At 54.1% G+C, this 24,381-nt stretch overlaps 42 non-coding genes across 42 annotated transcripts; all 42 read right to left on the minus strand.

The window, feature by feature from the left end:
• Positions 1-5: 5 nt before the first annotated feature.
• Trnah-gug (transfer RNA histidin (anticodon GUG)) lies at positions 6-77 on the minus strand. The gene has a single exon. It is a non-coding gene; the product is annotated as a tRNA-His (tRNA).
• Positions 78-457: 380 nt separating this feature from the next.
• Trnae-cuc (transfer RNA glutamic acid (anticodon CUC)) lies at positions 458-529 on the minus strand. The gene has a single exon. It is a non-coding gene; the product is annotated as a tRNA-Glu (tRNA).
• Positions 530-974: 445 nt separating this feature from the next.
• Trnal-uag (transfer RNA leucine (anticodon UAG)) lies at positions 975-1,056 on the minus strand. The gene has a single exon. It is a non-coding gene; the product is annotated as a tRNA-Leu (tRNA).
• Positions 1,057-1,791: 735 nt separating this feature from the next.
• Trnah-gug (transfer RNA histidin (anticodon GUG)) lies at positions 1,792-1,863 on the minus strand. Its single transcript has one exon. It is a non-coding gene; the product is annotated as a tRNA-His (tRNA).
• Positions 1,864-2,243: 380 nt separating this feature from the next.
• Positions 2,244-2,315, minus strand: Trnae-cuc (transfer RNA glutamic acid (anticodon CUC)). Its single transcript has one exon. It is a non-coding gene; the product is annotated as a tRNA-Glu (tRNA).
• A 445-nt stretch (positions 2,316-2,760) lies between these two features.
• Positions 2,761-2,842, minus strand: Trnal-uag (transfer RNA leucine (anticodon UAG)). Its single transcript has one exon. It is a non-coding gene; the product is annotated as a tRNA-Leu (tRNA).
• Positions 2,843-3,577: 735 nt separating this feature from the next.
• Trnah-gug (transfer RNA histidin (anticodon GUG)) lies at positions 3,578-3,649 on the minus strand. The gene has a single exon. It is a non-coding gene; the product is annotated as a tRNA-His (tRNA).
• Positions 3,650-4,029: 380 nt separating this feature from the next.
• On the minus strand, positions 4,030-4,101 carry Trnae-cuc (transfer RNA glutamic acid (anticodon CUC)). Its single transcript has one exon. It is a non-coding gene; the product is annotated as a tRNA-Glu (tRNA).
• Positions 4,102-4,546: 445 nt separating this feature from the next.
• Trnal-uag (transfer RNA leucine (anticodon UAG)) lies at positions 4,547-4,628 on the minus strand. Its single transcript has one exon. It is a non-coding gene; the product is annotated as a tRNA-Leu (tRNA).
• A 735-nt stretch (positions 4,629-5,363) lies between these two features.
• Positions 5,364-5,435, minus strand: Trnah-gug (transfer RNA histidin (anticodon GUG)). Its single transcript has one exon. It is a non-coding gene; the product is annotated as a tRNA-His (tRNA).
• Positions 5,436-5,815: 380 nt separating this feature from the next.
• Positions 5,816-5,887, minus strand: Trnae-cuc (transfer RNA glutamic acid (anticodon CUC)). The gene has a single exon. It is a non-coding gene; the product is annotated as a tRNA-Glu (tRNA).
• A 445-nt stretch (positions 5,888-6,332) lies between these two features.
• On the minus strand, positions 6,333-6,414 carry Trnal-uag (transfer RNA leucine (anticodon UAG)). Its single transcript has one exon. It is a non-coding gene; the product is annotated as a tRNA-Leu (tRNA).
• Positions 6,415-7,149: 735 nt separating this feature from the next.
• Trnah-gug (transfer RNA histidin (anticodon GUG)) lies at positions 7,150-7,221 on the minus strand. Its single transcript has one exon. It is a non-coding gene; the product is annotated as a tRNA-His (tRNA).
• A 380-nt stretch (positions 7,222-7,601) lies between these two features.
• Trnae-cuc (transfer RNA glutamic acid (anticodon CUC)) lies at positions 7,602-7,673 on the minus strand. The gene has a single exon. It is a non-coding gene; the product is annotated as a tRNA-Glu (tRNA).
• A 445-nt stretch (positions 7,674-8,118) lies between these two features.
• On the minus strand, positions 8,119-8,200 carry Trnal-uag (transfer RNA leucine (anticodon UAG)). Its single transcript has one exon. It is a non-coding gene; the product is annotated as a tRNA-Leu (tRNA).
• A 735-nt stretch (positions 8,201-8,935) lies between these two features.
• Trnah-gug (transfer RNA histidin (anticodon GUG)) lies at positions 8,936-9,007 on the minus strand. The gene has a single exon. It is a non-coding gene; the product is annotated as a tRNA-His (tRNA).
• A 380-nt stretch (positions 9,008-9,387) lies between these two features.
• On the minus strand, positions 9,388-9,459 carry Trnae-cuc (transfer RNA glutamic acid (anticodon CUC)). Its single transcript has one exon. It is a non-coding gene; the product is annotated as a tRNA-Glu (tRNA).
• Positions 9,460-9,904: 445 nt separating this feature from the next.
• Trnal-uag (transfer RNA leucine (anticodon UAG)) lies at positions 9,905-9,986 on the minus strand. Its single transcript has one exon. It is a non-coding gene; the product is annotated as a tRNA-Leu (tRNA).
• Positions 9,987-10,721: 735 nt separating this feature from the next.
• On the minus strand, positions 10,722-10,793 carry Trnah-gug (transfer RNA histidin (anticodon GUG)). Its single transcript has one exon. It is a non-coding gene; the product is annotated as a tRNA-His (tRNA).
• Positions 10,794-11,173: 380 nt separating this feature from the next.
• Positions 11,174-11,245, minus strand: Trnae-cuc (transfer RNA glutamic acid (anticodon CUC)). The gene has a single exon. It is a non-coding gene; the product is annotated as a tRNA-Glu (tRNA).
• A 445-nt stretch (positions 11,246-11,690) lies between these two features.
• Trnal-uag (transfer RNA leucine (anticodon UAG)) lies at positions 11,691-11,772 on the minus strand. The gene has a single exon. It is a non-coding gene; the product is annotated as a tRNA-Leu (tRNA).
• A 735-nt stretch (positions 11,773-12,507) lies between these two features.
• Positions 12,508-12,579, minus strand: Trnah-gug (transfer RNA histidin (anticodon GUG)). Its single transcript has one exon. It is a non-coding gene; the product is annotated as a tRNA-His (tRNA).
• Positions 12,580-12,959: 380 nt separating this feature from the next.
• Positions 12,960-13,031, minus strand: Trnae-cuc (transfer RNA glutamic acid (anticodon CUC)). Its single transcript has one exon. It is a non-coding gene; the product is annotated as a tRNA-Glu (tRNA).
• Positions 13,032-13,476: 445 nt separating this feature from the next.
• On the minus strand, positions 13,477-13,558 carry Trnal-uag (transfer RNA leucine (anticodon UAG)). Its single transcript has one exon. It is a non-coding gene; the product is annotated as a tRNA-Leu (tRNA).
• A 735-nt stretch (positions 13,559-14,293) lies between these two features.
• On the minus strand, positions 14,294-14,365 carry Trnah-gug (transfer RNA histidin (anticodon GUG)). Its single transcript has one exon. It is a non-coding gene; the product is annotated as a tRNA-His (tRNA).
• Positions 14,366-14,745: 380 nt separating this feature from the next.
• On the minus strand, positions 14,746-14,817 carry Trnae-cuc (transfer RNA glutamic acid (anticodon CUC)). The gene has a single exon. It is a non-coding gene; the product is annotated as a tRNA-Glu (tRNA).
• A 445-nt stretch (positions 14,818-15,262) lies between these two features.
• Positions 15,263-15,344, minus strand: Trnal-uag (transfer RNA leucine (anticodon UAG)). The gene has a single exon. It is a non-coding gene; the product is annotated as a tRNA-Leu (tRNA).
• Positions 15,345-16,079: 735 nt separating this feature from the next.
• Trnah-gug (transfer RNA histidin (anticodon GUG)) lies at positions 16,080-16,151 on the minus strand. Its single transcript has one exon. It is a non-coding gene; the product is annotated as a tRNA-His (tRNA).
• Positions 16,152-16,531: 380 nt separating this feature from the next.
• On the minus strand, positions 16,532-16,603 carry Trnae-cuc (transfer RNA glutamic acid (anticodon CUC)). The gene has a single exon. It is a non-coding gene; the product is annotated as a tRNA-Glu (tRNA).
• Positions 16,604-17,048: 445 nt separating this feature from the next.
• Trnal-uag (transfer RNA leucine (anticodon UAG)) lies at positions 17,049-17,130 on the minus strand. The gene has a single exon. It is a non-coding gene; the product is annotated as a tRNA-Leu (tRNA).
• Positions 17,131-17,865: 735 nt separating this feature from the next.
• On the minus strand, positions 17,866-17,937 carry Trnah-gug (transfer RNA histidin (anticodon GUG)). Its single transcript has one exon. It is a non-coding gene; the product is annotated as a tRNA-His (tRNA).
• Positions 17,938-18,317: 380 nt separating this feature from the next.
• On the minus strand, positions 18,318-18,389 carry Trnae-cuc (transfer RNA glutamic acid (anticodon CUC)). The gene has a single exon. It is a non-coding gene; the product is annotated as a tRNA-Glu (tRNA).
• A 445-nt stretch (positions 18,390-18,834) lies between these two features.
• On the minus strand, positions 18,835-18,916 carry Trnal-uag (transfer RNA leucine (anticodon UAG)). Its single transcript has one exon. It is a non-coding gene; the product is annotated as a tRNA-Leu (tRNA).
• A 735-nt stretch (positions 18,917-19,651) lies between these two features.
• On the minus strand, positions 19,652-19,723 carry Trnah-gug (transfer RNA histidin (anticodon GUG)). Its single transcript has one exon. It is a non-coding gene; the product is annotated as a tRNA-His (tRNA).
• Positions 19,724-20,103: 380 nt separating this feature from the next.
• Trnae-cuc (transfer RNA glutamic acid (anticodon CUC)) lies at positions 20,104-20,175 on the minus strand. The gene has a single exon. It is a non-coding gene; the product is annotated as a tRNA-Glu (tRNA).
• A 445-nt stretch (positions 20,176-20,620) lies between these two features.
• On the minus strand, positions 20,621-20,702 carry Trnal-uag (transfer RNA leucine (anticodon UAG)). Its single transcript has one exon. It is a non-coding gene; the product is annotated as a tRNA-Leu (tRNA).
• Positions 20,703-21,437: 735 nt separating this feature from the next.
• On the minus strand, positions 21,438-21,509 carry Trnah-gug (transfer RNA histidin (anticodon GUG)). Its single transcript has one exon. It is a non-coding gene; the product is annotated as a tRNA-His (tRNA).
• A 380-nt stretch (positions 21,510-21,889) lies between these two features.
• On the minus strand, positions 21,890-21,961 carry Trnae-cuc (transfer RNA glutamic acid (anticodon CUC)). Its single transcript has one exon. It is a non-coding gene; the product is annotated as a tRNA-Glu (tRNA).
• A 445-nt stretch (positions 21,962-22,406) lies between these two features.
• Positions 22,407-22,488, minus strand: Trnal-uag (transfer RNA leucine (anticodon UAG)). Its single transcript has one exon. It is a non-coding gene; the product is annotated as a tRNA-Leu (tRNA).
• A 735-nt stretch (positions 22,489-23,223) lies between these two features.
• On the minus strand, positions 23,224-23,295 carry Trnah-gug (transfer RNA histidin (anticodon GUG)). The gene has a single exon. It is a non-coding gene; the product is annotated as a tRNA-His (tRNA).
• A 380-nt stretch (positions 23,296-23,675) lies between these two features.
• Positions 23,676-23,747, minus strand: Trnae-cuc (transfer RNA glutamic acid (anticodon CUC)). The gene has a single exon. It is a non-coding gene; the product is annotated as a tRNA-Glu (tRNA).
• A 445-nt stretch (positions 23,748-24,192) lies between these two features.
• On the minus strand, positions 24,193-24,274 carry Trnal-uag (transfer RNA leucine (anticodon UAG)). The gene has a single exon. It is a non-coding gene; the product is annotated as a tRNA-Leu (tRNA).
• Between the last annotated feature and the right edge of the window lie 107 nt (positions 24,275-24,381).

Consider the following 24,381-nt stretch of genomic DNA (forward strand, 5'->3'; position numbering starts at 1 on the left):
AAAATTGCCGTGACCAGAATTCGAACCTGGGTTATTGCGGCCACAACGCAATGTCCTAACCACTAGACGATCACGGCCATGGCCACGGAGGCGCCCGCGAAGGCAGCTGGCTGGAATGCAAGTGGCGATACCCAGCAAAGCCTAGGCCAAGGTGTACGCCACAGCAGTGTCAGACACGGTCTCCATCACATGTATACGAGCAAATGAACGTGCCTGCGCTGTCAGGACACTAACTACAGTGGTTAGCTGCATTCACCTCCGTGGCAATGTCTTGCAGTCCCCCAAGCCTCTTGACTACAGGTATGTGGCTGGATAACAAGTGGATAGACGCTTCATCTCTCTCGCCGTCAGGTGTTGCCGTGAATCATACTTAACGTAGCTTTCTGCACGCGTCAGCGTAGCGTCAGTCGAGCAAAGTCGAGACAAGTCGCATAAGAGGAGCAACAAAAACGCGCAATTCCGGTACCGGGAATCGAACCCGGGCCTCCTGGGTGAGAGCCAGGTATCCTAGCCACTAGACCACACCGGATAACGACGGCAGTGCTCTTTCCAGCGAACGCAGCAGCCACGCACGGTTAACTGACGACAACTGTAAAAAATCCACTCTCTCGCGTTATAGAACGGCGTGCTCCGGACGCATTTCGTGGAGACGAACGCCAGCAATGATGAGAGCAAAAGGTGCCTACAAATGCTGTCGTTGCACCACGCACTGTTCTACGACCATTCACCAAGCAGACGCTCACGCCTTGTTGTGCTGCTTCCTTTGCGGGCAATGAGTGCATCTGCCTTCGACACAGGAGACATTACACGCTTGGCAGCTGTGGGATTGGAACCCACGCCTCCGAAGAGAATGGTGCCTGACACCAGCGCCTTAGACCGCTCGGCCACGCTACCTACACAACACGCGCGTCACAAGAGCTGCGTCCTACCCCACGAGAACACACCGCAACGGCACAAAAATGAGACGTAAAAAGTGGCAACGGTGGGATTCGAACCCACGCCTCCGAAGAGACTGGTGCCTAAAACCAGCGCCTTAGACCGCTCGGCCACGTTACCGTTGCAGCAGCAGCGGCAAAACGTTTCCTTTGTACTACAAAGATCACTTCGAAATGGAAGTATCTTGGCATGTATTTCCACTGCTCTCCCACTGGAAGCGTCCCTTTAGGCCATCCACAGCAAGAAAAAGCCGTGCCCGCCGCATGGTAGCGACGCCACTTGTCTGTAGCTGTCGCAGTTAAGGAGACAGCGTCAAGAGACGTTTTCGTGCCGTGACCAGGTTTCGAACCTGGGCTTTCCGTAACCACTAAATTATCGTAGCTGTAACTGTCAGGCGGAGCTAGAATGCTCCATGTGTCAAACATATGTGAGCTCAAGGAGGTTACACTTGAAGAAAAAGCGGCAGGTTAACGCGATCACAGCGAAACCCCCGACAGCTACAGGACTCGAAACCGCGCCAACAGAGAGACTGGTGCCTTAAACCAGCGCCTTAAAGCGCTCGGCCACGCTACATGCGCTGCTTGGTGCGCCAGTGTTCCTAGCATTTGTACAAACAGTGCACGCCACAGCTTCCTGTTCTGCTGGGACTGGCTGCTCATCCATCGCACTTCAAACAACTGCCCTTTTCGACTACAGAGAGCAGCGGACGTCTGCGCTCTGGGAGGCGACATTACGTGTTGGGGATGAAGTGGTAGTGCAAACTGCGGCCTGCGGAACACGAGTGAAAAAATCAAGAGAGTACTGTCATTTCGAGTACTCGTCATTGCAACGGCAGCAAGGCAAAACTTTCAAAATTGCCGTGACCAGAATTCGAACCTGGGTTATTGCGGCCACAACGCAATGTCCTAACCACTAGACGATCACGGCCATGGCCACGGAGGCGCCCGCGAAGGCAGCTGGCTGGAATGCAAGTGGCGATACCCAGCAAAGCCTAGGCCAAGGTGTACGCCACAGCAGTGTCAGACACGGTCTCCATCACATGTATACGAGCAAATGAACGTGCCTGCGCTGTCAGGACACTAACTACAGTGGTTAGCTGCATTCACCTCCGTGGCAATGTCTTGCAGTCCCCCAAGCCTCTTGACTACAGGTATGTGGCTGGATAACAAGTGGATAGACGCTTCATCTCTCTCGCCGTCAGGTGTTGCCGTGAATCATACTTAACGTAGCTTTCTGCACGCGTCAGCGTAGCGTCAGTCGAGCAAAGTCGAGACAAGTCGCATAAGAGGAGCAACAAAAACGCGCAATTCCGGTACCGGGAATCGAACCCGGGCCTCCTGGGTGAGAGCCAGGTATCCTAGCCACTAGACCACACCGGATAACGACGGCAGTGCTCTTTCCAGCGAACGCAGCAGCCACGCACGGTTAACTGACGACAACTGTAAAAAATCCACTCTCTCGCGTTATAGAACGGCGTGCTCCGGACGCATTTCGTGGAGACGAACGCCAGCAATGATGAGAGCAAAAGGTGCCTACAAATGCTGTCGTTGCACCACGCACTGTTCTACGACCATTCACCAAGCAGACGCTCACGCCTTGTTGTGCTGCTTCCTTTGCGGGCAATGAGTGCATCTGCCTTCGACACAGGAGACATTACACGCTTGGCAGCTGTGGGATTGGAACCCACGCCTCCGAAGAGAATGGTGCCTGACACCAGCGCCTTAGACCGCTCGGCCACGCTACCTACACAACACGCGCGTCACAAGAGCTGCGTCCTACCCCACGAGAACACACCGCAACGGCACAAAAATGAGACGTAAAAAGTGGCAACGGTGGGATTCGAACCCACGCCTCCGAAGAGACTGGTGCCTAAAACCAGCGCCTTAGACCGCTCGGCCACGTTACCGTTGCAGCAGCAGCGGCAAAACGTTTCCTTTGTACTACAAAGATCACTTCGAAATGGAAGTATCTTGGCATGTATTTCCACTGCTCTCCCACTGGAAGCGTCCCTTTAGGCCATCCACAGCAAGAAAAAGCCGTGCCCGCCGCATGGTAGCGACGCCACTTGTCTGTAGCTGTCGCAGTTAAGGAGACAGCGTCAAGAGACGTTTTCGTGCCGTGACCAGGTTTCGAACCTGGGCTTTCCGTAACCACTAAATTATCGTAGCTGTAACTGTCAGGCGGAGCTAGAATGCTCCATGTGTCAAACATATGTGAGCTCAAGGAGGTTACACTTGAAGAAAAAGCGGCAGGTTAACGCGATCACAGCGAAACCCCCGACAGCTACAGGACTCGAAACCGCGCCAACAGAGAGACTGGTGCCTTAAACCAGCGCCTTAAAGCGCTCGGCCACGCTACATGCGCTGCTTGGTGCGCCAGTGTTCCTAGCATTTGTACAAACAGTGCACGCCACAGCTTCCTGTTCTGCTGGGACTGGCTGCTCATCCATCGCACTTCAAACAACTGCCCTTTTCGACTACAGAGAGCAGCGGACGTCTGCGCTCTGGGAGGCGACATTACGTGTTGGGGATGAAGTGGTAGTGCAAACTGCGGCCTGCGGAACACGAGTGAAAAAATCAAGAGAGTACTGTCATTTCGAGTACTCGTCATTGCAACGGCAGCAAGGCAAAACTTTCAAAATTGCCGTGACCAGAATTCGAACCTGGGTTATTGCGGCCACAACGCAATGTCCTAACCACTAGACGATCACGGCCATGGCCACGGAGGCGCCCGCGAAGGCAGCTGGCTGGAATGCAAGTGGCGATACCCAGCAAAGCCTAGGCCAAGGTGTACGCCACAGCAGTGTCAGACACGGTCTCCATCACATGTATACGAGCAAATGAACGTGCCTGCGCTGTCAGGACACTAACTACAGTGGTTAGCTGCATTCACCTCCGTGGCAATGTCTTGCAGTCCCCCAAGCCTCTTGACTACAGGTATGTGGCTGGATAACAAGTGGATAGACGCTTCATCTCTCTCGCCGTCAGGTGTTGCCGTGAATCATACTTAACGTAGCTTTCTGCACGCGTCAGCGTAGCGTCAGTCGAGCAAAGTCGAGACAAGTCGCATAAGAGGAGCAACAAAAACGCGCAATTCCGGTACCGGGAATCGAACCCGGGCCTCCTGGGTGAGAGCCAGGTATCCTAGCCACTAGACCACACCGGATAACGACGGCAGTGCTCTTTCCAGCGAACGCAGCAGCCACGCACGGTTAACTGACGACAACTGTAAAAAATCCACTCTCTCGCGTTATAGAACGGCGTGCTCCGGACGCATTTCGTGGAGACGAACGCCAGCAATGATGAGAGCAAAAGGTGCCTACAAATGCTGTCGTTGCACCACGCACTGTTCTACGACCATTCACCAAGCAGACGCTCACGCCTTGTTGTGCTGCTTCCTTTGCGGGCAATGAGTGCATCTGCCTTCGACACAGGAGACATTACACGCTTGGCAGCTGTGGGATTGGAACCCACGCCTCCGAAGAGAATGGTGCCTGACACCAGCGCCTTAGACCGCTCGGCCACGCTACCTACACAACACGCGCGTCACAAGAGCTGCGTCCTACCCCACGAGAACACACCGCAACGGCACAAAAATGAGACGTAAAAAGTGGCAACGGTGGGATTCGAACCCACGCCTCCGAAGAGACTGGTGCCTAAAACCAGCGCCTTAGACCGCTCGGCCACGTTACCGTTGCAGCAGCAGCGGCAAAACGTTTCCTTTGTACTACAAAGATCACTTCGAAATGGAAGTATCTTGGCATGTATTTCCACTGCTCTCCCACTGGAAGCGTCCCTTTAGGCCATCCACAGCAAGAAAAAGCCGTGCCCGCCGCATGGTAGCGACGCCACTTGTCTGTAGCTGTCGCAGTTAAGGAGACAGCGTCAAGAGACGTTTTCGTGCCGTGACCAGGTTTCGAACCTGGGCTTTCCGTAACCACTAAATTATCGTAGCTGTAACTGTCAGGCGGAGCTAGAATGCTCCATGTGTCAAACATATGTGAGCTCAAGGAGGTTACACTTGAAGAAAAAGCGGCAGGTTAACGCGATCACAGCGAAACCCCCGACAGCTACAGGACTCGAAACCGCGCCAACAGAGAGACTGGTGCCTTAAACCAGCGCCTTAAAGCGCTCGGCCACGCTACATGCGCTGCTTGGTGCGCCAGTGTTCCTAGCATTTGTACAAACAGTGCACGCCACAGCTTCCTGTTCTGCTGGGACTGGCTGCTCATCCATCGCACTTCAAACAACTGCCCTTTTCGACTACAGAGAGCAGCGGACGTCTGCGCTCTGGGAGGCGACATTACGTGTTGGGGATGAAGTGGTAGTGCAAACTGCGGCCTGCGGAACACGAGTGAAAAAATCAAGAGAGTACTGTCATTTCGAGTACTCGTCATTGCAACGGCAGCAAGGCAAAACTTTCAAAATTGCCGTGACCAGAATTCGAACCTGGGTTATTGCGGCCACAACGCAATGTCCTAACCACTAGACGATCACGGCCATGGCCACGGAGGCGCCCGCGAAGGCAGCTGGCTGGAATGCAAGTGGCGATACCCAGCAAAGCCTAGGCCAAGGTGTACGCCACAGCAGTGTCAGACACGGTCTCCATCACATGTATACGAGCAAATGAACGTGCCTGCGCTGTCAGGACACTAACTACAGTGGTTAGCTGCATTCACCTCCGTGGCAATGTCTTGCAGTCCCCCAAGCCTCTTGACTACAGGTATGTGGCTGGATAACAAGTGGATAGACGCTTCATCTCTCTCGCCGTCAGGTGTTGCCGTGAATCATACTTAACGTAGCTTTCTGCACGCGTCAGCGTAGCGTCAGTCGAGCAAAGTCGAGACAAGTCGCATAAGAGGAGCAACAAAAACGCGCAATTCCGGTACCGGGAATCGAACCCGGGCCTCCTGGGTGAGAGCCAGGTATCCTAGCCACTAGACCACACCGGATAACGACGGCAGTGCTCTTTCCAGCGAACGCAGCAGCCACGCACGGTTAACTGACGACAACTGTAAAAAATCCACTCTCTCGCGTTATAGAACGGCGTGCTCCGGACGCATTTCGTGGAGACGAACGCCAGCAATGATGAGAGCAAAAGGTGCCTACAAATGCTGTCGTTGCACCACGCACTGTTCTACGACCATTCACCAAGCAGACGCTCACGCCTTGTTGTGCTGCTTCCTTTGCGGGCAATGAGTGCATCTGCCTTCGACACAGGAGACATTACACGCTTGGCAGCTGTGGGATTGGAACCCACGCCTCCGAAGAGAATGGTGCCTGACACCAGCGCCTTAGACCGCTCGGCCACGCTACCTACACAACACGCGCGTCACAAGAGCTGCGTCCTACCCCACGAGAACACACCGCAACGGCACAAAAATGAGACGTAAAAAGTGGCAACGGTGGGATTCGAACCCACGCCTCCGAAGAGACTGGTGCCTAAAACCAGCGCCTTAGACCGCTCGGCCACGTTACCGTTGCAGCAGCAGCGGCAAAACGTTTCCTTTGTACTACAAAGATCACTTCGAAATGGAAGTATCTTGGCATGTATTTCCACTGCTCTCCCACTGGAAGCGTCCCTTTAGGCCATCCACAGCAAGAAAAAGCCGTGCCCGCCGCATGGTAGCGACGCCACTTGTCTGTAGCTGTCGCAGTTAAGGAGACAGCGTCAAGAGACGTTTTCGTGCCGTGACCAGGTTTCGAACCTGGGCTTTCCGTAACCACTAAATTATCGTAGCTGTAACTGTCAGGCGGAGCTAGAATGCTCCATGTGTCAAACATATGTGAGCTCAAGGAGGTTACACTTGAAGAAAAAGCGGCAGGTTAACGCGATCACAGCGAAACCCCCGACAGCTACAGGACTCGAAACCGCGCCAACAGAGAGACTGGTGCCTTAAACCAGCGCCTTAAAGCGCTCGGCCACGCTACATGCGCTGCTTGGTGCGCCAGTGTTCCTAGCATTTGTACAAACAGTGCACGCCACAGCTTCCTGTTCTGCTGGGACTGGCTGCTCATCCATCGCACTTCAAACAACTGCCCTTTTCGACTACAGAGAGCAGCGGACGTCTGCGCTCTGGGAGGCGACATTACGTGTTGGGGATGAAGTGGTAGTGCAAACTGCGGCCTGCGGAACACGAGTGAAAAAATCAAGAGAGTACTGTCATTTCGAGTACTCGTCATTGCAACGGCAGCAAGGCAAAACTTTCAAAATTGCCGTGACCAGAATTCGAACCTGGGTTATTGCGGCCACAACGCAATGTCCTAACCACTAGACGATCACGGCCATGGCCACGGAGGCGCCCGCGAAGGCAGCTGGCTGGAATGCAAGTGGCGATACCCAGCAAAGCCTAGGCCAAGGTGTACGCCACAGCAGTGTCAGACACGGTCTCCATCACATGTATACGAGCAAATGAACGTGCCTGCGCTGTCAGGACACTAACTACAGTGGTTAGCTGCATTCACCTCCGTGGCAATGTCTTGCAGTCCCCCAAGCCTCTTGACTACAGGTATGTGGCTGGATAACAAGTGGATAGACGCTTCATCTCTCTCGCCGTCAGGTGTTGCCGTGAATCATACTTAACGTAGCTTTCTGCACGCGTCAGCGTAGCGTCAGTCGAGCAAAGTCGAGACAAGTCGCATAAGAGGAGCAACAAAAACGCGCAATTCCGGTACCGGGAATCGAACCCGGGCCTCCTGGGTGAGAGCCAGGTATCCTAGCCACTAGACCACACCGGATAACGACGGCAGTGCTCTTTCCAGCGAACGCAGCAGCCACGCACGGTTAACTGACGACAACTGTAAAAAATCCACTCTCTCGCGTTATAGAACGGCGTGCTCCGGACGCATTTCGTGGAGACGAACGCCAGCAATGATGAGAGCAAAAGGTGCCTACAAATGCTGTCGTTGCACCACGCACTGTTCTACGACCATTCACCAAGCAGACGCTCACGCCTTGTTGTGCTGCTTCCTTTGCGGGCAATGAGTGCATCTGCCTTCGACACAGGAGACATTACACGCTTGGCAGCTGTGGGATTGGAACCCACGCCTCCGAAGAGAATGGTGCCTGACACCAGCGCCTTAGACCGCTCGGCCACGCTACCTACACAACACGCGCGTCACAAGAGCTGCGTCCTACCCCACGAGAACACACCGCAACGGCACAAAAATGAGACGTAAAAAGTGGCAACGGTGGGATTCGAACCCACGCCTCCGAAGAGACTGGTGCCTAAAACCAGCGCCTTAGACCGCTCGGCCACGTTACCGTTGCAGCAGCAGCGGCAAAACGTTTCCTTTGTACTACAAAGATCACTTCGAAATGGAAGTATCTTGGCATGTATTTCCACTGCTCTCCCACTGGAAGCGTCCCTTTAGGCCATCCACAGCAAGAAAAAGCCGTGCCCGCCGCATGGTAGCGACGCCACTTGTCTGTAGCTGTCGCAGTTAAGGAGACAGCGTCAAGAGACGTTTTCGTGCCGTGACCAGGTTTCGAACCTGGGCTTTCCGTAACCACTAAATTATCGTAGCTGTAACTGTCAGGCGGAGCTAGAATGCTCCATGTGTCAAACATATGTGAGCTCAAGGAGGTTACACTTGAAGAAAAAGCGGCAGGTTAACGCGATCACAGCGAAACCCCCGACAGCTACAGGACTCGAAACCGCGCCAACAGAGAGACTGGTGCCTTAAACCAGCGCCTTAAAGCGCTCGGCCACGCTACATGCGCTGCTTGGTGCGCCAGTGTTCCTAGCATTTGTACAAACAGTGCACGCCACAGCTTCCTGTTCTGCTGGGACTGGCTGCTCATCCATCGCACTTCAAACAACTGCCCTTTTCGACTACAGAGAGCAGCGGACGTCTGCGCTCTGGGAGGCGACATTACGTGTTGGGGATGAAGTGGTAGTGCAAACTGCGGCCTGCGGAACACGAGTGAAAAAATCAAGAGAGTACTGTCATTTCGAGTACTCGTCATTGCAACGGCAGCAAGGCAAAACTTTCAAAATTGCCGTGACCAGAATTCGAACCTGGGTTATTGCGGCCACAACGCAATGTCCTAACCACTAGACGATCACGGCCATGGCCACGGAGGCGCCCGCGAAGGCAGCTGGCTGGAATGCAAGTGGCGATACCCAGCAAAGCCTAGGCCAAGGTGTACGCCACAGCAGTGTCAGACACGGTCTCCATCACATGTATACGAGCAAATGAACGTGCCTGCGCTGTCAGGACACTAACTACAGTGGTTAGCTGCATTCACCTCCGTGGCAATGTCTTGCAGTCCCCCAAGCCTCTTGACTACAGGTATGTGGCTGGATAACAAGTGGATAGACGCTTCATCTCTCTCGCCGTCAGGTGTTGCCGTGAATCATACTTAACGTAGCTTTCTGCACGCGTCAGCGTAGCGTCAGTCGAGCAAAGTCGAGACAAGTCGCATAAGAGGAGCAACAAAAACGCGCAATTCCGGTACCGGGAATCGAACCCGGGCCTCCTGGGTGAGAGCCAGGTATCCTAGCCACTAGACCACACCGGATAACGACGGCAGTGCTCTTTCCAGCGAACGCAGCAGCCACGCACGGTTAACTGACGACAACTGTAAAAAATCCACTCTCTCGCGTTATAGAACGGCGTGCTCCGGACGCATTTCGTGGAGACGAACGCCAGCAATGATGAGAGCAAAAGGTGCCTACAAATGCTGTCGTTGCACCACGCACTGTTCTACGACCATTCACCAAGCAGACGCTCACGCCTTGTTGTGCTGCTTCCTTTGCGGGCAATGAGTGCATCTGCCTTCGACACAGGAGACATTACACGCTTGGCAGCTGTGGGATTGGAACCCACGCCTCCGAAGAGAATGGTGCCTGACACCAGCGCCTTAGACCGCTCGGCCACGCTACCTACACAACACGCGCGTCACAAGAGCTGCGTCCTACCCCACGAGAACACACCGCAACGGCACAAAAATGAGACGTAAAAAGTGGCAACGGTGGGATTCGAACCCACGCCTCCGAAGAGACTGGTGCCTAAAACCAGCGCCTTAGACCGCTCGGCCACGTTACCGTTGCAGCAGCAGCGGCAAAACGTTTCCTTTGTACTACAAAGATCACTTCGAAATGGAAGTATCTTGGCATGTATTTCCACTGCTCTCCCACTGGAAGCGTCCCTTTAGGCCATCCACAGCAAGAAAAAGCCGTGCCCGCCGCATGGTAGCGACGCCACTTGTCTGTAGCTGTCGCAGTTAAGGAGACAGCGTCAAGAGACGTTTTCGTGCCGTGACCAGGTTTCGAACCTGGGCTTTCCGTAACCACTAAATTATCGTAGCTGTAACTGTCAGGCGGAGCTAGAATGCTCCATGTGTCAAACATATGTGAGCTCAAGGAGGTTACACTTGAAGAAAAAGCGGCAGGTTAACGCGATCACAGCGAAACCCCCGACAGCTACAGGACTCGAAACCGCGCCAACAGAGAGACTGGTGCCTTAAACCAGCGCCTTAAAGCGCTCGGCCACGCTACATGCGCTGCTTGGTGCGCCAGTGTTCCTAGCATTTGTACAAACAGTGCACGCCACAGCTTCCTGTTCTGCTGGGACTGGCTGCTCATCCATCGCACTTCAAACAACTGCCCTTTTCGACTACAGAGAGCAGCGGACGTCTGCGCTCTGGGAGGCGACATTACGTGTTGGGGATGAAGTGGTAGTGCAAACTGCGGCCTGCGGAACACGAGTGAAAAAATCAAGAGAGTACTGTCATTTCGAGTACTCGTCATTGCAACGGCAGCAAGGCAAAACTTTCAAAATTGCCGTGACCAGAATTCGAACCTGGGTTATTGCGGCCACAACGCAATGTCCTAACCACTAGACGATCACGGCCATGGCCACGGAGGCGCCCGCGAAGGCAGCTGGCTGGAATGCAAGTGGCGATACCCAGCAAAGCCTAGGCCAAGGTGTACGCCACAGCAGTGTCAGACACGGTCTCCATCACATGTATACGAGCAAATGAACGTGCCTGCGCTGTCAGGACACTAACTACAGTGGTTAGCTGCATTCACCTCCGTGGCAATGTCTTGCAGTCCCCCAAGCCTCTTGACTACAGGTATGTGGCTGGATAACAAGTGGATAGACGCTTCATCTCTCTCGCCGTCAGGTGTTGCCGTGAATCATACTTAACGTAGCTTTCTGCACGCGTCAGCGTAGCGTCAGTCGAGCAAAGTCGAGACAAGTCGCATAAGAGGAGCAACAAAAACGCGCAATTCCGGTACCGGGAATCGAACCCGGGCCTCCTGGGTGAGAGCCAGGTATCCTAGCCACTAGACCACACCGGATAACGACGGCAGTGCTCTTTCCAGCGAACGCAGCAGCCACGCACGGTTAACTGACGACAACTGTAAAAAATCCACTCTCTCGCGTTATAGAACGGCGTGCTCCGGACGCATTTCGTGGAGACGAACGCCAGCAATGATGAGAGCAAAAGGTGCCTACAAATGCTGTCGTTGCACCACGCACTGTTCTACGACCATTCACCAAGCAGACGCTCACGCCTTGTTGTGCTGCTTCCTTTGCGGGCAATGAGTGCATCTGCCTTCGACACAGGAGACATTACACGCTTGGCAGCTGTGGGATTGGAACCCACGCCTCCGAAGAGAATGGTGCCTGACACCAGCGCCTTAGACCGCTCGGCCACGCTACCTACACAACACGCGCGTCACAAGAGCTGCGTCCTACCCCACGAGAACACACCGCAACGGCACAAAAATGAGACGTAAAAAGTGGCAACGGTGGGATTCGAACCCACGCCTCCGAAGAGACTGGTGCCTAAAACCAGCGCCTTAGACCGCTCGGCCACGTTACCGTTGCAGCAGCAGCGGCAAAACGTTTCCTTTGTACTACAAAGATCACTTCGAAATGGAAGTATCTTGGCATGTATTTCCACTGCTCTCCCACTGGAAGCGTCCCTTTAGGCCATCCACAGCAAGAAAAAGCCGTGCCCGCCGCATGGTAGCGACGCCACTTGTCTGTAGCTGTCGCAGTTAAGGAGACAGCGTCAAGAGACGTTTTCGTGCCGTGACCAGGTTTCGAACCTGGGCTTTCCGTAACCACTAAATTATCGTAGCTGTAACTGTCAGGCGGAGCTAGAATGCTCCATGTGTCAAACATATGTGAGCTCAAGGAGGTTACACTTGAAGAAAAAGCGGCAGGTTAACGCGATCACAGCGAAACCCCCGACAGCTACAGGACTCGAAACCGCGCCAACAGAGAGACTGGTGCCTTAAACCAGCGCCTTAAAGCGCTCGGCCACGCTACATGCGCTGCTTGGTGCGCCAGTGTTCCTAGCATTTGTACAAACAGTGCACGCCACAGCTTCCTGTTCTGCTGGGACTGGCTGCTCATCCATCGCACTTCAAACAACTGCCCTTTTCGACTACAGAGAGCAGCGGACGTCTGCGCTCTGGGAGGCGACATTACGTGTTGGGGATGAAGTGGTAGTGCAAACTGCGGCCTGCGGAACACGAGTGAAAAAATTAAGAGAGTACTGTCATTTCGAGTACTCGTCATTGCAACGGCAGCAAGGCAAAACTTTCAAAATTGCCGTGACCAGAATTCGAACCTGGGTTATTGCGGCCACAACGCAATGTCCTAACCACTAGACGATCACGGCCATGGCCACGGAGGCGCCCGCGAAGGCAGCTGGCTGGAATGCAAGTGGCGATACCCAGCAAAGCCTAGGCCAAGGTGTACGCCACAGCAGTGTCAGACACGGTCTCCATCACATGTATACGAGCAAATGAACGTGCCTGCGCTGTCAGGACACTAACTACAGTGGTTAGCTGCATTCACCTCCGTGGCAATGTCTTGCAGTCCCCCAAGCCTCTTGACTACAGGTATGTGGCTGGATAACAAGTGGATAGACGCTTCATCTCTCTCGCCGTCAGGTGTTGCCGTGAATCATACTTAACGTAGCTTTCTGCACGCGTCAGCGTAGCGTCAGTCGAGCAAAGTCGAGACAAGTCGCATAAGAGGAGCAACAAAAACGCGCAATTCCGGTACCGGGAATCGAACCCGGGCCTCCTGGGTGAGAGCCAGGTATCCTAGCCACTAGACCACACCGGATAACGACGGCAGTGCTCTTTCCAGCGAACGCAGCAGCCACGCACGGTTAACTGACGACAACTGTAAAAAATCCACTCTCTCGCGTTATAGAACGGCGTGCTCCGGACGCATTTCGTGGAGACGAACGCCAGCAATGATGAGAGCAAAAGGTGCCTACAAATGCTGTCGTTGCACCACGCACTGTTCTACGACCATTCACCAAGCAGACGCTCACGCCTTGTTGTGCTGCTTCCTTTGCGGGCAATGAGTGCATCTGCCTTCGACACAGGAGACATTACACGCTTGGCAGCTGTGGGATTGGAACCCACGCCTCCGAAGAGAATGGTGCCTGACACCAGCGCCTTAGACCGCTCGGCCACGCTACCTACACAACACGCGCGTCACAAGAGCTGCGTCCTACCCCACGAGAACACACCGCAACGGCACAAAAATGAGACGTAAAAAGTGGCAACGGTGGGATTCGAACCCACGCCTCCGAAGAGACTGGTGCCTAAAACCAGCGCCTTAGACCGCTCGGCCACGTTACCGTTGCAGCAGCAGCGGCAAAACGTTTCCTTTGTACTACAAAGATCACTTCGAAATGGAAGTATCTTGGCATGTATTTCCACTGCTCTCCCACTGGAAGCGTCCCTTTAGGCCATCCACAGCAAGAAAAAGCCGTGCCCGCCGCATGGTAGCGACGCCACTTGTCTGTAGCTGTCGCAGTTAAGGAGACAGCGTCAAGAGACGTTTTCGTGCCGTGACCAGGTTTCGAACCTGGGCTTTCCGTAACCACTAAATTATCGTAGCTGTAACTGTCAGGCGGAGCTAGAATGCTCCATGTGTCAAACATATGTGAGCTCAAGGAGGTTACACTTGAAGAAAAAGCGGCAGGTTAACGCGATCACAGCGAAACCCCCGACAGCTACAGGACTCGAAACCGCGCCAACAGAGAGACTGGTGCCTTAAACCAGCGCCTTAAAGCGCTCGGCCACGCTACATGCGCTGCTTGGTGCGCCAGTGTTCCTAGCATTTGTACAAACAGTGCACGCCACAGCTTCCTGTTCTGCTGGGACTGGCTGCTCATCCATCGCACTTCAAACAACTGCCCTTTTCGACTACAGAGAGCAGCGGACGTCTGCGCTCTGGGAGGCGACATTACGTGTTGGGGATGAAGTGGTAGTGCAAACTGCGGCCTGCGGAACACGAGTGAAAAAATCAAGAGAGTACTGTCATTTCGAGTACTCGTCATTGCAACGGCAGCAAGGCAAAACTTTCAAAATTGCCGTGACCAGAATTCGAACCTGGGTTATTGCGGCCACAACGCAATGTCCTAACCACTAGACGATCACGGCCATGGCCACGGAGGCGCCCGCGAAGGCAGCTGGCTGGAATGCAAGTGGCGATACCCAGCAAAGCCTAGGCCAAGGTGTACGCCACAGCAGTGTCAGACACGGTCTCCATCACATGTATACGAGCAAATGAACGTGCCTGCGCTGTCAGGACACTAACTACAGTGGTTAGCTGCATTCACCTCCGTGGCAATGTCTTGCAGTCCCCCAAGCCTCTTGACTACAGGTATGTGGCTGGATAACAAGTGGATAGACGCTTCATCTCTCTCGCCGTCAGGTGTTGCCGTGAATCATACTTAACGTAGCTTTCTGCACGCGTCAGCGTAGCGTCAGTCGAGCAAAGTCGAGACAAGTCGCATAAGAGGAGCAACAAAAACGCGCAATTCCGGTACCGGGAATCGAACCCGGGCCTCCTGGGTGAGAGCCAGGTATCCTAGCCACTAGACCACACCGGATAACGACGGCAGTGCTCTTTCCAGCGAACGCAGCAGCCACGCACGGTTAACTGACGACAACTGTAAAAAATCCACTCTCTCGCGTTATAGAACGGCGTGCTCCGGACGCATTTCGTGGAGACGAACGCCAGCAATGATGAGAGCAAAAGGTGCCTACAAATGCTGTCGTTGCACCACGCACTGTTCTACGACCATTCACCAAGCAGACGCTCACGCCTTGTTGTGCTGCTTCCTTTGCGGGCAATGAGTGCATCTGCCTTCGACACAGGAGACATTACACGCTTGGCAGCTGTGGGATTGGAACCCACGCCTCCGAAGAGAATGGTGCCTGACACCAGCGCCTTAGACCGCTCGGCCACGCTACCTACACAACACGCGCGTCACAAGAGCTGCGTCCTACCCCACGAGAACACACCGCAACGGCACAAAAATGAGACGTAAAAAGTGGCAACGGTGGGATTCGAACCCACGCCTCCGAAGAGACTGGTGCCTAAAACCAGCGCCTTAGACCGCTCGGCCACGTTACCGTTGCAGCAGCAGCGGCAAAACGTTTCCTTTGTACTACAAAGATCACTTCGAAATGGAAGTATCTTGGCATGTATTTCCACTGCTCTCCCACTGGAAGCGTCCCTTTAGGCCATCCACAGCAAGAAAAAGCCGTGCCCGCCGCATGGTAGCGACGCCACTTGTCTGTAGCTGTCGCAGTTAAGGAGACAGCGTCAAGAGACGTTTTCGTGCCGTGACCAGGTTTCGAACCTGGGCTTTCCGTAACCACTAAATTATCGTAGCTGTAACTGTCAGGCGGAGCTAGAATGCTCCATGTGTCAAACATATGTGAGCTCAAGGAGGTTACACTTGAAGAAAAAGCGGCAGGTTAACGCGATCACAGCGAAACCCCCGACAGCTACAGGACTCGAAACCGCGCCAACAGAGAGACTGGTGCCTTAAACCAGCGCCTTAAAGCGCTCGGCCACGCTACATGCGCTGCTTGGTGCGCCAGTGTTCCTAGCATTTGTACAAACAGTGCACGCCACAGCTTCCTGTTCTGCTGGGACTGGCTGCTCATCCATCGCACTTCAAACAACTGCCCTTTTCGACTACAGAGAGCAGCGGACGTCTGCGCTCTGGGAGGCGACATTACGTGTTGGGGATGAAGTGGTAGTGCAAACTGCGGCCTGCGGAACACGAGTGAAAAAATCAAGAGAGTACTGTCATTTCGAGTACTCGTCATTGCAACGGCAGCAAGGCAAAACTTTCAAAATTGCCGTGACCAGAATTCGAACCTGGGTTATTGCGGCCACAACGCAATGTCCTAACCACTAGACGATCACGGCCATGGCCACGGAGGCGCCCGCGAAGGCAGCTGGCTGGAATGCAAGTGGCGATACCCAGCAAAGCCTAGGCCAAGGTGTACGCCACAGCAGTGTCAGACACGGTCTCCATCACATGTATACGAGCAAATGAACGTGCCTGCGCTGTCAGGACACTAACTACAGTGGTTAGCTGCATTCACCTCCGTGGCAATGTCTTGCAGTCCCCCAAGCCTCTTGACTACAGGTATGTGGCTGGATAACAAGTGGATAGACGCTTCATCTCTCTCGCCGTCAGGTGTTGCCGTGAATCATACTTAACGTAGCTTTCTGCACGCGTCAGCGTAGCGTCAGTCGAGCAAAGTCGAGACAAGTCGCATAAGAGGAGCAACAAAAACGCGCAATTCCGGTACCGGGAATCGAACCCGGGCCTCCTGGGTGAGAGCCAGGTATCCTAGCCACTAGACCACACCGGATAACGACGGCAGTGCTCTTTCCAGCGAACGCAGCAGCCACGCACGGTTAACTGACGACAACTGTAAAAAATCCACTCTCTCGCGTTATAGAACGGCGTGCTCCGGACGCATTTCGTGGAGACGAACGCCAGCAATGATGAGAGCAAAAGGTGCCTACAAATGCTGTCGTTGCACCACGCACTGTTCTACGACCATTCACCAAGCAGACGCTCACGCCTTGTTGTGCTGCTTCCTTTGCGGGCAATGAGTGCATCTGCCTTCGACACAGGAGACATTACACGCTTGGCAGCTGTGGGATTGGAACCCACGCCTCCGAAGAGAATGGTGCCTGACACCAGCGCCTTAGACCGCTCGGCCACGCTACCTACACAACACGCGCGTCACAAGAGCTGCGTCCTACCCCACGAGAACACACCGCAACGGCACAAAAATGAGACGTAAAAAGTGGCAACGGTGGGATTCGAACCCACGCCTCCGAAGAGACTGGTGCCTAAAACCAGCGCCTTAGACCGCTCGGCCACGTTACCGTTGCAGCAGCAGCGGCAAAACGTTTCCTTTGTACTACAAAGATCACTTCGAAATGGAAGTATCTTGGCATGTATTTCCACTGCTCTCCCACTGGAAGCGTCCCTTTAGGCCATCCACAGCAAGAAAAAGCCGTGCCCGCCGCATGGTAGCGACGCCACTTGTCTGTAGCTGTCGCAGTTAAGGAGACAGCGTCAAGAGACGTTTTCGTGCCGTGACCAGGTTTCGAACCTGGGCTTTCCGTAACCACTAAATTATCGTAGCTGTAACTGTCAGGCGGAGCTAGAATGCTCCATGTGTCAAACATATGTGAGCTCAAGGAGGTTACACTTGAAGAAAAAGCGGCAGGTTAACGCGATCACAGCGAAACCCCCGACAGCTACAGGACTCGAAACCGCGCCAACAGAGAGACTGGTGCCTTAAACCAGCGCCTTAAAGCGCTCGGCCACGCTACATGCGCTGCTTGGTGCGCCAGTGTTCCTAGCATTTGTACAAACAGTGCACGCCACAGCTTCCTGTTCTGCTGGGACTGGCTGCTCATCCATCGCACTTCAAACAACTGCCCTTTTCGACTACAGAGAGCAGCGGACGTCTGCGCTCTGGGAGGCGACATTACGTGTTGGGGATGAAGTGGTAGTGCAAACTGCGGCCTGCGGAACACGAGTGAAAAAATCAAGAGAGTACTGTCATTTCGAGTACTCGTCATTGCAACGGCAGCAAGGCAAAACTTTCAAAATTGCCGTGACCAGAATTCGAACCTGGGTTATTGCGGCCACAACGCAATGTCCTAACCACTAGACGATCACGGCCATGGCCACGGAGGCGCCCGCGAAGGCAGCTGGCTGGAATGCAAGTGGCGATACCCAGCAAAGCCTAGGCCAAGGTGTACGCCACAGCAGTGTCAGACACGGTCTCCATCACATGTATACGAGCAAATGAACGTGCCTGCGCTGTCAGGACACTAACTACAGTGGTTAGCTGCATTCACCTCCGTGGCAATGTCTTGCAGTCCCCCAAGCCTCTTGACTACAGGTATGTGGCTGGATAACAAGTGGATAGACGCTTCATCTCTCTCGCCGTCAGGTGTTGCCGTGAATCATACTTAACGTAGCTTTCTGCACGCGTCAGCGTAGCGTCAGTCGAGCAAAGTCGAGACAAGTCGCATAAGAGGAGCAACAAAAACGCGCAATTCCGGTACCGGGAATCGAACCCGGGCCTCCTGGGTGAGAGCCAGGTATCCTAGCCACTAGACCACACCGGATAACGACGGCAGTGCTCTTTCCAGCGAACGCAGCAGCCACGCACGGTTAACTGACGACAACTGTAAAAAATCCACTCTCTCGCGTTATAGAACGGCGTGCTCCGGACGCATTTCGTGGAGACGAACGCCAGCAATGATGAGAGCAAAAGGTGCCTACAAATGCTGTCGTTGCACCACGCACTGTTCTACGACCATTCACCAAGCAGACGCTCACGCCTTGTTGTGCTGCTTCCTTTGCGGGCAATGAGTGCATCTGCCTTCGACACAGGAGACATTACACGCTTGGCAGCTGTGGGATTGGAACCCACGCCTCCGAAGAGAATGGTGCCTGACACCAGCGCCTTAGACCGCTCGGCCACGCTACCTACACAACACGCGCGTCACAAGAGCTGCGTCCTACCCCACGAGAACACACCGCAACGGCACAAAAATGAGACGTAAAAAGTGGCAACGGTGGGATTCGAACCCACGCCTCCGAAGAGACTGGTGCCTAAAACCAGCGCCTTAGACCGCTCGGCCACGTTACCGTTGCAGCAGCAGCGGCAAAACGTTTCCTTTGTACTACAAAGATCACTTCGAAATGGAAGTATCTTGGCATGTATTTCCACTGCTCTCCCACTGGAAGCGTCCCTTTAGGCCATCCACAGCAAGAAAAAGCCGTGCCCGCCGCATGGTAGCGACGCCACTTGTCTGTAGCTGTCGCAGTTAAGGAGACAGCGTCAAGAGACGTTTTCGTGCCGTGACCAGGTTTCGAACCTGGGCTTTCCGTAACCACTAAATTATCGTAGCTGTAACTGTCAGGCGGAGCTAGAATGCTCCATGTGTCAAACATATGTGAGCTCAAGGAGGTTACACTTGAAGAAAAAGCGGCAGGTTAACGCGATCACAGCGAAACCCCCGACAGCTACAGGACTCGAAACCGCGCCAACAGAGAGACTGGTGCCTTAAACCAGCGCCTTAAAGCGCTCGGCCACGCTACATGCGCTGCTTGGTGCGCCAGTGTTCCTAGCATTTGTACAAACAGTGCACGCCACAGCTTCCTGTTCTGCTGGGACTGGCTGCTCATCCATCGCACTTCAAACAACTGCCCTTTTCGACTACAGAGAGCAGCGGACGTCTGCGCTCTGGGAGGCGACATTACGTGTTGGGGATGAAGTGGTAGTGCAAACTGCGGCCTGCGGAACACGAGTGAAAAAATCAAGAGAGTACTGTCATTTCGAGTACTCGTCATTGCAACGGCAGCAAGGCAAAACTTTCAAAATTGCCGTGACCAGAATTCGAACCTGGGTTATTGCGGCCACAACGCAATGTCCTAACCACTAGACGATCACGGCCATGGCCACGGAGGCGCCCGCGAAGGCAGCTGGCTGGAATGCAAGTGGCGATACCCAGCAAAGCCTAGGCCAAGGTGTACGCCACAGCAGTGTCAGACACGGTCTCCATCACATGTATACGAGCAAATGAACGTGCCTGCGCTGTCAGGACACTAACTACAGTGGTTAGCTGCATTCACCTCCGTGGCAATGTCTTGCAGTCCCCCAAGCCTCTTGACTACAGGTATGTGGCTGGATAACAAGTGGATAGACGCTTCATCTCTCTCGCCGTCAGGTGTTGCCGTGAATCATACTTAACGTAGCTTTCTGCACGCGTCAGCGTAGCGTCAGTCGAGCAAAGTCGAGACAAGTCGCATAAGAGGAGCAACAAAAACGCGCAATTCCGGTACCGGGAATCGAACCCGGGCCTCCTGGGTGAGAGCCAGGTATCCTAGCCACTAGACCACACCGGATAACGACGGCAGTGCTCTTTCCAGCGAACGCAGCAGCCACGCACGGTTAACTGACGACAACTGTAAAAAATCCACTCTCTCGCGTTATAGAACGGCGTGCTCCGGACGCATTTCGTGGAGACGAACGCCAGCAATGATGAGAGCAAAAGGTGCCTACAAATGCTGTCGTTGCACCACGCACTGTTCTACGACCATTCACCAAGCAGACGCTCACGCCTTGTTGTGCTGCTTCCTTTGCGGGCAATGAGTGCATCTGCCTTCGACACAGGAGACATTACACGCTTGGCAGCTGTGGGATTGGAACCCACGCCTCCGAAGAGAATGGTGCCTGACACCAGCGCCTTAGACCGCTCGGCCACGCTACCTACACAACACGCGCGTCACAAGAGCTGCGTCCTACCCCACGAGAACACACCGCAACGGCACAAAAATGAGACGTAAAAAGTGGCAACGGTGGGATTCGAACCCACGCCTCCGAAGAGACTGGTGCCTAAAACCAGCGCCTTAGACCGCTCGGCCACGTTACCGTTGCAGCAGCAGCGGCAAAACGTTTCCTTTGTACTACAAAGATCACTTCGAAATGGAAGTATCTTGGCATGTATTTCCACTGCTCTCCCACTGGAAGCGTCCCTTTAGGCCATCCACAGCAAGAAAAAGCCGTGCCCGCCGCATGGTAGCGACGCCACTTGTCTGTAGCTGTCGCAGTTAAGGAGACAGCGTCAAGAGACGTTTTCGTGCCGTGACCAGGTTTCGAACCTGGGCTTTCCGTAACCACTAAATTATCGTAGCTGTAACTGTCAGGCGGAGCTAGAATGCTCCATGTGTCAAACATATGTGAGCTCAAGGAGGTTACACTTGAAGAAAAAGCGGCAGGTTAACGCGATCACAGCGAAACCCCCGACAGCTACAGGACTCGAAACCGCGCCAACAGAGAGACTGGTGCCTTAAACCAGCGCCTTAAAGCGCTCGGCCACGCTACATGCGCTGCTTGGTGCGCCAGTGTTCCTAGCATTTGTACAAACAGTGCACGCCACAGCTTCCTGTTCTGCTGGGACTGGCTGCTCATCCATCGCACTTCAAACAACTGCCCTTTTCGACTACAGAGAGCAGCGGACGTCTGCGCTCTGGGAGGCGACATTACGTGTTGGGGATGAAGTGGTAGTGCAAACTGCGGCCTGCGGAACACGAGTGAAAAAATCAAGAGAGTACTGTCATTTCGAGTACTCGTCATTGCAACGGCAGCAAGGCAAAACTTTCAAAATTGCCGTGACCAGAATTCGAACCTGGGTTATTGCGGCCACAACGCAATGTCCTAACCACTAGACGATCACGGCCATGGCCACGGAGGCGCCCGCGAAGGCAGCTGGCTGGAATGCAAGTGGCGATACCCAGCAAAGCCTAGGCCAAGGTGTACGCCACAGCAGTGTCAGACACGGTCTCCATCACATGTATACGAGCAAATGAACGTGCCTGCGCTGTCAGGACACTAACTACAGTGGTTAGCTGCATTCACCTCCGTGGCAATGTCTTGCAGTCCCCCAAGCCTCTTGACTACAGGTATGTGGCTGGATAACAAGTGGATAGACGCTTCATCTCTCTCGCCGTCAGGTGTTGCCGTGAATCATACTTAACGTAGCTTTCTGCACGCGTCAGCGTAGCGTCAGTCGAGCAAAGTCGAGACAAGTCGCATAAGAGGAGCAACAAAAACGCGCAATTCCGGTACCGGGAATCGAACCCGGGCCTCCTGGGTGAGAGCCAGGTATCCTAGCCACTAGACCACACCGGATAACGACGGCAGTGCTCTTTCCAGCGAACGCAGCAGCCACGCACGGTTAACTGACGACAACTGTAAAAAATCCACTCTCTCGCGTTATAGAACGGCGTGCTCCGGACGCATTTCGTGGAGACGAACGCCAGCAATGATGAGAGCAAAAGGTGCCTACAAATGCTGTCGTTGCACCACGCACTGTTCTACGACCATTCACCAAGCAGACGCTCACGCCTTGTTGTGCTGCTTCCTTTGCGGGCAATGAGTGCATCTGCCTTCGACACAGGAGACATTACACGCTTGGCAGCTGTGGGATTGGAACCCACGCCTCCGAAGAGAATGGTGCCTGACACCAGCGCCTTAGACCGCTCGGCCACGCTACCTACACAACACGCGCGTCACAAGAGCTGCGTCCTACCCCACGAGAACACACCGCAACGGCACAAAAATGAGACGTAAAAAGTGGCAACGGTGGGATTCGAACCCACGCCTCCGAAGAGACTGGTGCCTAAAACCAGCGCCTTAGACCGCTCGGCCACGTTACCGTTGCAGCAGCAGCGGCAAAACGTTTCCTTTGTACTACAAAGATCACTTCGAAATGGAAGTATCTTGGCATGTATTTCCACTGCTCTCCCACTGGAAGCGTCCCTTTAGGCCATCCACAGCAAGAAAAAGCCGTGCCCGCCGCATGGTAGCGACGCCACTTGTCTGTAGCTGTCGCAGTTAAGGAGACAGCGTCAAGAGACGTTTTCGTGCCGTGACCAGGTTTCGAACCTGGGCTTTCCGTAACCACTAAATTATCGTAGCTGTAACTGTCAGGCGGAGCTAGAATGCTCCATGTGTCAAACATATGTGAGCTCAAGGAGGTTACACTTGAAGAAAAAGCGGCAGGTTAACGCGATCACAGCGAAACCCCCGACAGCTACAGGACTCGAAACCGCGCCAACAGAGAGACTGGTGCCTTAAACCAGCGCCTTAAAGCGCTCGGCCACGCTACATGCGCTGCTTGGTGCGCCAGTGTTCCTAGCATTTGTACAAACAGTGCACGCCACAGCTTCCTGTTCTGCTGGGACTGGCTGCTCATCCATCGCACTTCAAACAACTGCCCTTTTCGACTACAGAGAGCAGCGGACGTCTGCGCTCTGGGAGGCGACATTACGTGTTGGGGATGAAGTGGTAGTGCAAACTGCGGCCTGCGGAACACGAGTGAAAAAATCAAGAGAGTACTGTCATTTCGAGTACTCGTCATTGCAACGGCAGCAAGGCAAAACTTTCAAAATTGCCGTGACCAGAATTCGAACCTGGGTTATTGCGGCCACAACGCAATGTCCTAACCACTAGACGATCACGGCCATGGCCACGGAGGCGCCCGCGAAGGCAGCTGGCTGGAATGCAAGTGGCGATACCCAGCAAAGCCTAGGCCAAGGTGTACGCCACAGCAGTGTCAGACACGGTCTCCATCACATGTATACGAGCAAATGAACGTGCCTGCGCTGTCAGGACACTAACTACAGTGGTTAGCTGCATTCACCTCCGTGGCAATGTCTTGCAGTCCCCCAAGCCTCTTGACTACAGGTATGTGGCTGGATAACAAGTGGATAGACGCTTCATCTCTCTCGCCGTCAGGTGTTGCCGTGAATCATACTTAACGTAGCTTTCTGCACGCGTCAGCGTAGCGTCAGTCGAGCAAAGTCGAGACAAGTCGCATAAGAGGAGCAACAAAAACGCGCAATTCCGGTACCGGGAATCGAACCCGGGCCTCCTGGGTGAGAGCCAGGTATCCTAGCCACTAGACCACACCGGATAACGACGGCAGTGCTCTTTCCAGCGAACGCAGCAGCCACGCACGGTTAACTGACGACAACTGTAAAAAATCCACTCTCTCGCGTTATAGAACGGCGTGCTCCGGACGCATTTCGTGGAGACGAACGCCAGCAATGATGAGAGCAAAAGGTGCCTACAAATGCTGTCGTTGCACCACGCACTGTTCTACGACCATTCACCAAGCAGACGCTCACGCCTTGTTGTGCTGCTTCCTTTGCGGGCAATGAGTGCATCTGCCTTCGACACAGGAGACATTACACGCTTGGCAGCTGTGGGATTGGAACCCACGCCTCCGAAGAGAATGGTGCCTGACACCAGCGCCTTAGACCGCTCGGCCACGCTACCTACACAACACGCGCGTCACAAGAGCTGCGTCCTACCCCACGAGAACACACCGCAACGGCACAAAAATGAGACGTAAAAAGTGGCAACGGTGGGATTCGAACCCACGCCTCCGAAGAGACTGGTGCCTAAAACCAGCGCCTTAGACCGCTCGGCCACGTTACCGTTGCAGCAGCAGCGGCAAAACGTTTCCTTTGTACTACAAAGATCACTTCGAAATGGAAGTATCTTGGCATGTATTTCCACTGCTCTCCCACTGGAAGCGTCCCTTT

This window comes from Schistocerca serialis, unplaced genomic scaffold (assembly GCF_023864345.2).
Source record: "Schistocerca serialis cubense isolate TAMUIC-IGC-003099 unplaced genomic scaffold, iqSchSeri2.2 HiC_scaffold_1010, whole genome shotgun sequence".
NCBI lineage: Eukaryota > Metazoa > Arthropoda > Insecta > Orthoptera > Acrididae > Schistocerca > Schistocerca serialis.